Source organism: Dreissena polymorpha, chromosome 1, assembly GCF_020536995.1.
Source record: "Dreissena polymorpha isolate Duluth1 chromosome 1, UMN_Dpol_1.0, whole genome shotgun sequence".
NCBI classification, from domain to species: domain Eukaryota; kingdom Metazoa; phylum Mollusca; class Bivalvia; order Myida; family Dreissenidae; genus Dreissena; species Dreissena polymorpha.
Genome location: NC_068355.1, coordinates 35,744,342 through 35,754,640, shown reverse-complemented (window position 1 = coordinate 35,754,640; position 10,299 = coordinate 35,744,342). Strand labels below are relative to the sequence as shown.

At 35.5% G+C, this 10,299-nt stretch overlaps 1 long non-coding RNA gene across 1 annotated transcript; it reads left to right on the top strand.

Moving 5' to 3' along the window:
* The first annotated feature begins 3,924 nt into the window (after window positions 1–3,924).
* LOC127876874 (uncharacterized) lies at window positions 3,925–9,671 on the top strand. The gene is made up of 4 exons (XR_008048122.1): window positions 3,925–4,804; window positions 5,296–5,384; window positions 6,063–6,207; window positions 6,593–9,671. It is a non-coding gene; the product is annotated as an uncharacterized LOC127876874 (long non-coding RNA).
* Window positions 9,672–10,299: the final 628 nt, after the last annotated feature.

Genomic DNA, 10,299 nt, shown 5'->3' with positions numbered 1-10,299 from the left:
AGGCAGTTATGACTTTGCTGTGAACTCAGAGCACGATACATCCATGCTGACACAGAAAGGCAGTTATGACTATGCTGCGAACACCCAGAGCACAATACATCCATGCTGAAACAGAAAGGCAGTCATGACTATGCAGTGAACACCCAGAGCAAGATATATCCATGCTGACACAGAAAGGAAGTAATGACTATGCTGTGAACACCCAGAGCAAGATTTATCCATGCTGACACAGAAAGGCAGTAATGACTATGCCGTGAACACCCAGAACACAATACATCCATGCTGAAACAGAAAGTCAGTAATGACTTTGCTTTGAACTCAGAGCACGATACATCCATCCTGACACAGAAAGGCAGTAATGACTTGGATGTAAACACCCAGAGCACAATACATCCATGATTACACAGAAAAGCAGTAAAGACTTGGTTGTAAACACCCAGAGCACAATACATCCATGCTGACACAGAAAGGCAGTAAAGACTTTGTTGTAAACACTAAGATATCCATACATCCATGGGGTGTGCCACAGACGCAAATTACGCCCACCATTTTGAACAAGGTGCTTAAAGTGAACACGTCTGGTTTTGTTATGAGCACTTAGCACTCCGAGCCTAAAAGGCCTCACATTGAATTGATGCAAAAGAAGGCTTTGAAAAATAACAGCAGTTTTGTTGTGTGGTCCAGTACGCCCTTCGACTCAAAACCTGAAGAAAGCAGAACTCAAACTCGTCTCTTAGCAATATCAGCAAGGCCATCATGTCAATCTCAGCTTCTAGAGCTTCAGGTGAGACCTTACAGTGTTAATTATAAAAAAAAAAATTGGGCCGAAATTCAGCCCCATTCTTATCTAAGTCTATATTTATGATAACTGGCTTAAGTTCTCAATTCATGGTTTCCCGGAAGAAAAAGAATGTTTTGATAGGTTGCAACATTGAGTTAATCAGAACTCAAATTCAGCCTTTGGCAATATCAGCGAGGCCAGCATATCAGCTCAGCTTCTTGAGCTTCAGGTGAGATCATACAGTGTTATTCATTTGTCAAAATTGGGGCCAAATTGAGTCCCATTCCTTATCTTAAACAGTTTATTTTTTCCATAATTACTGGCTAAAGTTCTCAATTCAAGGTTTGACCCCAAACAATGTGTTAATAGGTTACAAATTGAGTTTGTTTCCTTATGCAGCTCTATAAGTTGAACCTTAGTGCAATTTATCTTGATAGCACTTATTCTCAATTTTTAAATTATGTTTAGCCAAAACTACAACCATTTTCCCAATTTAATTCAAAACACTATGATTCTTTACGAATTGTCCCAATCCGAAAAATGGTTAAAATAAACTCTGCACAGAGCTAGCCCCTTGTTATAGCACATTTTAAAGTTTTTTATCAGAATAACTGGCTTAATTATACTCCCACAAACGAAGTTTAGGGGGGTATATAGGAGTGAACTTGTCTGTGGGTCAGTCGGTTTGTCGGTCCGTATTTAGTGTCCGCTCTCTAATTCAAGTAGTTTTCATCCGATCTTCACCAAACTTGGTCAGAAGTTGTTTCTACATTATGTCTAGGCCAGGTTCGAATATGGTCCTTGCCGGGTCAACAACTAGGTCACGGGGTCACTTCGTGTGTTTTAAACATTCAGCATGTTGTCCGCTCTCTAATTCAAGTAGTTTTCATCCGATCTTCACCAAACTTGGTCAGAAGTTGTATCTAGATGATCTTAAGGCCAAGTTTGAACATGGGCCTTGCCGGGTCAAAAACTAGGTCACGGGGTCACTTTGTGCGTTTTTTAACATTCCGCATGGTGTCCTCTCTCTTATTCAAGTAGTTTTCATCCTATCTTCACCAAACTTGGTCAGAAGTTTTATCTAGATGATATGAAGGCCAAGTTCGAACATGGGCCATGCCAGATCAAAAACTAGGTCACAGGGTCACTTAGTACGTTTTACACATTGAGCATTTTGTCCGCTCTCTATTTCAAGTAGTTTAAATTCATTCTTCACCACACTTGGTCAGAAGTTGTAACTAGATGATGTGTAGGTCAAGTTCGAACATGGGCCATGCCGGGTCAAAAACTAGGTTACCGGATCACTTAGTGTGTTTTAAACCTCACCATGTTGTCCGCTCTCTAATTCAAGTAGTTTTTATCCAATCTTCACCAAAATTGGTCAGATTTTGTATCTTGATAATGTTTCGGTCAAGTTTGAATATGGGTCATGCCGGGTCAAAAACAAGGTCACGGGGTCACTTACATGTAGTGCGTTTTAAACATCACAATGTTGTCTGCTCTCTAATTCAAGTAGTTTTAATCCAATCTTCACCAAACTTGGTCAGAAGTTGTATCTAGATGATGTCTAGGCCAAATTTGAATATGGGTCATGCCGGGTCAAAAACTAGGTCACGGGGTATCTTAGTGCGTTTTAAACCTCACCATGTTGTCCGCTCTCTAATTCAAGTAGTTTTTTTCTCCAATCCTCACCAAACTTGGTCACAAGTTTTATCTAAATGATCTCTAGGACAAGTTTGAACATGGGCCATTCAGGGCCTAAAACTAGGTCACCGGGTCACTTTGTGCATTATTTAACATTCAGCATGGTGTCCGCTCTCTAATTCAAGTAGTTTACATCCAATCTTCACCAAACTTGGTCAGAAGTTTTATGGAGATGATATTAAGGCCAAGTTAGAACATGGGCCTTTCTGGGTCAAAAACTAGGTCAAGGGGTCACTTAGTGCGTTTTAAAAATTGAACATGGTGTCTGCTGTTTTTTGTAAAGACGGCATGCAAAATATTATGTGTCAATGCAGCATGGGAGGTATTCGTTACATCTGTGACAAAGCTCTAGTTTGCTTATTTCACTACGTTTAATTACTATTTTGAACTCACATCTATTGTTTCTTATTAAATGCCATACAGTTGTATTGTCTCACATTTAAAGTTGTGAAGTCTCAGGTATAAGTCATAAACTGTGACATTTAAAGGTGTGCAGACTCACAGTTAAATATGTAGATTGTAACATTTAAAGTTGTGTTGTCTCACATTTTAAGTTGCTTAGTATCACATTTAAAATGATGTAGTCTCACATTTAAAGTTCTATAGTCACACAATTAAAGGTGTACCGTCTCACATTCTAAATTGCTGAAGTAATGCCTGTTTTTGATTTACAAAAAATAAATGTTACACCTTGCTACAAACCCAAAAATTCCAATTTCGAGTTGGTGCGCATAAAACATTGAAACTATGTTATTTTGAGTTCTAATTGGTGAAAAATTATTGGCAATATTCTCAATATGAATTATAGGCACAATGTTAGGCATTTAAAAAACAGGTCTGTAAAGTAAGGTGTTGCAAGGCTTATTCATGTGTCTCTAAACAATCCGGTTTTAGTTTACTTTCCATTTCCTTTTCAGTGAACTTAACTAGCAAACATGACAAACGTCATTGAAGTGAAATCGATGACAACCCCCTTCTTGCACAAATACTACAACTCGCTTAAGAAATTCAGCATGAAGACGTCTTGCGTCAGACTACCAAGCCTCCTATCAATATCTCCTCCCATGTTGGCTACATCAACACTTCCAACAGCAGAGCCTTGGTGAGTTTGACTTCCGTCTTAGCATCGATGTCGCTTAGCAACAATTGGATGATGGGCGTCGACAAATTATGCCGGACAAGTCGCTCGAACTGAAACTATCTGATCCAACAGGTAGAGCAGGCGTTGCGTGACATGTCCATTAATGTGACTACTCGATATGTTGTTCTCGAATAATGTGAACCTTAGGCCTGGAGAGCAGTATGCGATTGACGCCATTCAACAACAGTTGTCGGCAATTCTCGTGTTTGGGGTGGCGAATTCGGCGTCGGGACTCGCTCCATCTCTGTCTAAGGCCCAGTCGCAGCAACAGCAGCAGCAACAAGAACAATAAGTAGTATCTTAGTGGTGTTTTGGGATATGGGGCTTCATGTATGTGCTTAAATTGTCATCCAAGATTAGCCTGTGCAGACTGCACCTACATTAAGTCATATTAAATTGTCATCCCATATTAGCCTGTGCAGACTGCACATATATTAAGTCCTATTAAATTGTCATCCAAGATTAGCCTGTGCAGACTGCACATACATTAAGTCATATTAAAGTGTCATCCCATATTAGCCTGTGCAGACTGCACATACATTAAGTCATATTAAAGTGTCATCTCAGATAAGCCTGTGCAGACTGCACATGCATTAAGACCTATTAAAGTGTCATCCCAGATTAGCCTGTGCAGACTGCACATACATTAAGCCCTATTTTCCCAGAATGAGGCTCATATAGTTCACTTAACATCAGTATTTTATGTGCCTGATTGAAGAAAATCTTCTAGCATCAAATGGTTAGTATGTGTTTTTAAAATTAATCAACTTAATAGATAGATAAATAAATAGCAAATAGCAATTGATCTACCATCAGGTTTAATCATAGAAGGTCTAGGCATAGTTTTGTCTACATTTCGGTCGAAATTCAGCCCTTGAACCAAGCGTTTATCCTTGCATACAAAATCCTCTGTAATAGACTTGTTAAATTTTATTTAATTTTAGCAAAACAATTATTTAAATGACTTCAGCACATTATACAATTATTCCCTTCAATATTTATTTAAGTTCCTGAATTTTTTATAACAGCCGGTTCCTACAGGATCCCATGCAGTCATAGATCGGTACACAGCTGAACAACAGGCCATCTGGTAAGCTGGGCCCGGAAAGGTGCAGCCAGTCTAAAGCTGGGGCTCCAAACTGTCCTGCCAAGTTGGCTGATATTACCTCTTCTACAAGGTGCATTGGTCCTGTAATTTACCGTGTATAATGTGCAGTGTGTTACTACTCAACATTTTATTTCAATAGTGTGTGCTTGTTATACATTGGTAATACTCTATCCTTGCTGCTATCTTAAACTTAATTCATTACGAAATTGTAAATATTCATGATAGTTGCCATTTTGTACTGCCTTGAAAGGGTGCAGGGGGGAGGTCGTATAGAATTGTAGAATTCTCTCCGTCCTTCCATTCTTCCTTATGTCCGTCCAGCCCTTTTGGAGTTACACGTTACTTAATGCAGATTGGTTAGATATGAATGAAACATGATTGTATCAAGTGTACAGTATATAGTAGGCTGTGCGTGTGTTTGTGAAGGGTTTATTGTATACCTCATTTGTATCAAGAGCCTTCAAACATAATTTATTTCTTATATTATTTAATCAAACAACATTGATTGACCTCCAATATAACTGATGCTATTTCAGAATGCATTAATTATTTGGTTTACAGGGTCATATGTCAGTGATGCGCAAAGAGATGGTTTTCTGTTCACAGAGAAATATTCTAACAACTCCAACTCAGCCACTACATCTTAATAGGTAATTCCCCTAACCATTGCACAACGTACACTGTGGCACCAGATCACTGGAATATAAGTCGTCCGTTTACATTCTGCACAGTATGCAACCACAGCAGATTTGCTTATTTCCCACACAGGTATCCAATAGAACAAGAATGGGATTAATGGTTTGATATGCACAGTTCTGTGGTCTGAGCAGAATTCTACCTTGGGACCGTTTGATTCCTAGACCAGCATCCCACCACTTGACTAAGGTCCCACATTAATACAGTATTACGCAAAGACATGATATCTGAGCAATTTTCATGTATTTTTAAGTATTGCCAATGCAAAGGGATGAAATATTAGGATATTTATTACACTCAGGGATTAAGAGATTAAGTCCCTTTCCCCCATTGCTATGCACCTGGTGAACATATTTGTTTCTCTATAATTACCTGTAAAATAAAGTTTAATAATATACTGAAATTAACTCAACATATATTCTCTGTTGATATAAAATGATTGCATTGCATGTCTATATTATTTTCAGAAGCTTTCCATCTCTGAAACTTTAGTGCCACAAAATTGGTTCTGTTCAAATCTGTTTATGTTGGCGAAGCTTATGGTTGACAAAGACAATTTCTGTAATGCAAAAAATGCTTGACATATTTGCCCAATTATCTGTCAAGTTTGACACACAATCCACTTTTTCCAGACAACCCGAATATCAAGGCGTTAAGTTTCTTCTGGATGCAGTTACAGACACAGCTTTCAAGCCAGCAGCTGTCGATGTATTGAGATTCTCTCCTCTCCATGTTACCTGACCTGCTGCCTGTGAACATTCTGCACATAGAACCTTTGTGAGTTTGTGAGCCATGTGTAGGCTTTTTGTAAATACCTACTTTCAGAGACAGTTTAAGGGAACACTGGCATATTTCTTATTTTGTTATGCAACTCTCCAAACATGTTAATCAGCATGTGGACGTGAACTGTTGCGTATTGTATATCAGCTTCCTTTTGCATTAGTGGAATTGGAGAAAAAAAAAAAAATTCATTACATGTTCATATTATTTTGCCGTAAATATTTAATAATTAAGAAATATATCTCAGACCACCTATCTATAAATTCGAATCAAAGAAGCTTTAGCACCATATGTCAGTTTTGTTCTTTTTCATTGCTTTCCTAAGTAACACAATCAGAATAATGAACTGAAATTAACATTAACATACCTTCCTTTATTTCAGATCACAATCAATGTAATTAAACCTGCCAATCAAAAAGATAGCCTGGTATAGCACTTGTCATTGGATTGATGCCATGCGTGCCTTTGAAGATCATTTATACATACAATTTAAGCATGATAGTCAATAAGTGCCTGCGTTGGCTTCTTGAAAGACTCGCAGTCCTGAGCATTTACGATGGAATTCCTCATCTTGAAATATTGGGAAGGCAGGAAAACGCCTGTCACTGTTAAGACAAAAATAAGGGAATGACAAAGAACAATAAGACCAGCCAAGTCCTGTGATCAGCCAAGTTTTAGGATCAGCTTAGTTCTGTGGCCACCCAAGTCATGCGACACGCCAAGTGTTTTTACCAGCCATGTCCTATGACCAGCAGCTTTGTCTCGTGTGTACAGTCTGATTGTATGAGAAGAAAAATCTACATTTCATATTGTATAGGTATAATGATACTGACAGTATCTTGATGATTAAGTATTTTGTTATATATTGGTGAATAGACCAATATGATTAGGGGAAACTTAGTAATAGCAGTAATGTAAAGTTTTATTTCAAGAGCAAAATAATGCAAGTACTACTATTTTGTCTAGATTCAGAAACTGACTTTATATAGCTTTATCCTGATTATCTTAAACAGACAGACAAAATGATTTTTCAAGTGTTTTTTTTTATAACATTGATTTAAGCCTTCACAAAGTTGTTAAATAATGCTGATACCTTGGACAAAATTTAATGTATTTATTGAATAAACAAGACATGCTTATTTTTAGTTTTTACCTATAAAATAGCAATATGTGCTAGGTAAAATAATTGATCAGAACGGTTCATAATTGTGATGCTTCTATTTTGATATGTCTGTCATTCTGTCTGTGTACATGTATTATGAGTTTCTTCTTTTGAGGCAGTATTTTATCAAGAATTTCATGTAGTGATGTTATAGTAAAATATCAAATAATAATTTGATTTATTCAAACTATATTAACCTTCTGTTAATTATCAATTTATTTATTGACAACAGAGACTTTGTTTAATATTAACAATAGTTAAGCGCGTTATAAATTGTTTGAATGTACATGCATAATATTGCGATAATAAATGCACACATTAATTGAAAAACTATTTAAATAAAGTGGAATTTAGAAGTGCATCTTAATTGGAATGGAGTTTGTTTAATTATTAAAAAAGTATATTTTCATTGTTGAAAATATGATAGTAATTCCAACACAAGTAATTTTGTTTCAAAGTGAGTATTTTCATGAATAATGATCCTAGATATGGTTGTAGATTGTTCTTGTTGTATCATATACTGACCGGCTCATCATTTGTGTTGACATTTGCATGCTAGCATTAAAGTTCATTATGCTTTAAATATTTGTATGTACACATTTGCGACCAGCTTTTCTAAATTGTAATAAGTGAATAATGTAACACAGATTTATGTGTCACTGTATATAAGTTTATTTTGTCATTTGTAAAAAGATCAACTGCAAAGCTAATGTTTTTGTTTGTACATTATTCATAAAATGTTGCCATTTCAAACAGATACATTCACTGTTTGAATTCATTTGTACAAAATTGTTTCATATTAAACATCATTTACATATCAGGCAATAGAGAAAAATAATTGCTTTGGATAAATGAGCACATTAACCTGTACCTGTATAGTAAATTAAGAAATGCAGAATATCAGATCATTAACATAATAATATACTTTAAGCATTAGAAACACCTTGTTTTATGTCAAGCTTTTCAGTTAATATAATTAAGCAACTATAATCTGGAAATGTGGAAAACAGTGAAAAACGATTCAAGGGAGAGCAACTGTGATATACTAAATAAAAGTCGTCTCCCTTGTTAGAGCATAATTGTATCTCTCAACGTAACAAGAACATTGAATCTTTTTTTTTTAACTATTCCACACTATAAACTATATACTATATTCATTCAATAATCACTAAAGAAATATGGTTTGCATAATTGTTTATTTCTATGTGTTATACCAAATTCACCAGTATGGCATCAATTTAAGTTCATAATATTTTAATTGCCAAAATTGGCCATACAGTGCTAAAAGTTTGGTATTCTGACTATTATAAGTGCATGTTCTTATACAATATCACATTGTTTTTTTTCACACTGAGGCCATATGTGTTAATATATTAATTTTTATTTATTGACTTGTTGTTGCTTGTTAAGGTGTCTTATTTTGAATTATAGCTGTTAATTGATTGTGACTATTTCCAGTGTTAAATGATTGCTTTTAGGTTCTTGTTTACAAGTTTTGTAAAAGCTGTTTTCATGTTGACCGCTCCACATTAAATGTCGTTGACGCGCATTCACTGCGGCCAGGTTCCGTAAAACTTCCAACAAATCTGATGTCTTATGATTGGATTCCATACACACGTGGTTGTTTATACTCAGCTTGCTTTGCATTAAACATGTCTGCTTTGTTGTTGAACAATTATACACAGCTTTTTATTGGACAAAATTGTGTAATATTTCAAATTTTTGCTTTCTCTTTTTTATTTCCAACAAAAATATATTTATTTTTTTTTATGTACATTTAGCTATAATAAAATTGTTTCTATAATATATAAACAATCTATTATAAGCATTAAACTATATTGGTAAAAGTAGATTTAAGGTTCAAAATCATGTCTTAATTTGTTCGATTATCCCAAATTAACATTTTGCAAAAGCAAAACTTGTTGAATAAGAAAAACTTTATGCAACGTACCACCAGGTCTTTTAACCATTGATTGTGTATCACTAATGATCAGGACTTACTAGTAATCAGGGATTAATATTTGCCTATGCACGGTTATAATGTTTGTGTTTTTGAATTGAATCATTTCTGTAGTTTGGTGAACATTAATTGTTGTTGTTTTTTAAAAACAGCACATGTCAAATTATATAGTATCATTGTAGTTTTGGTATGTTTAGGGATATAATCATGTTAATGTATGTGATTTGCTGATCCATCTCTTGTTGTTTCACTCCATTTAATGTATATAGCCATGCTTAGAGCAGGAATATTGTTGTACTGTGAAAAATGTTGTTATAGCAAATAAAAAATGTATGTTAATTGTTTCCTCACTTCTATATAAATGTCCCTTTTGACGATGGCATATTGTGATTAGGTCTGTCTCTCCGATTTTTCGTTTGTCCCCGACATACTTTGGTTAGACTCGGATACCTTTAAGAACTTTAATAACGATTCTGACAGATCTTCACTTGGGATTGTTCTTCATGCAGATAATATGTATGTCGCTCCAAAGACTTGTAATGTTGTTCCCACAACTAATAATGTAGTGGGAACGAGATAACTTTGTAATGAGAATGAAAAAGCTTACCCGTGGGAATGAGAAAGTAAGAATGACGTTCTTAATCATGGGAACAAGTCACTAATTCATGGGAATGACAAACTTAAAAACGTACACGTTAATCTGTGCACATGTACATTTCACGCCATGATTGGTATTTTCAGTAGACGAAGCCCACTCCTATCGAGAGTAGGTTAAGTTTGTCAGGCAGAACGTTTGATAAAGTATGTGATTTTTAGTTTGTACTTGATTCAATGTGGCACTTTGGGATTATTTAAGACAAATGTTGACCACTATCTGACATCAGGCTAAATGAATGGGAGAAACATGTGTTCGTTCTGAAAATTTGTTTTCGTTCTTAAAGCTAACATCTAGTACACATTTATATGA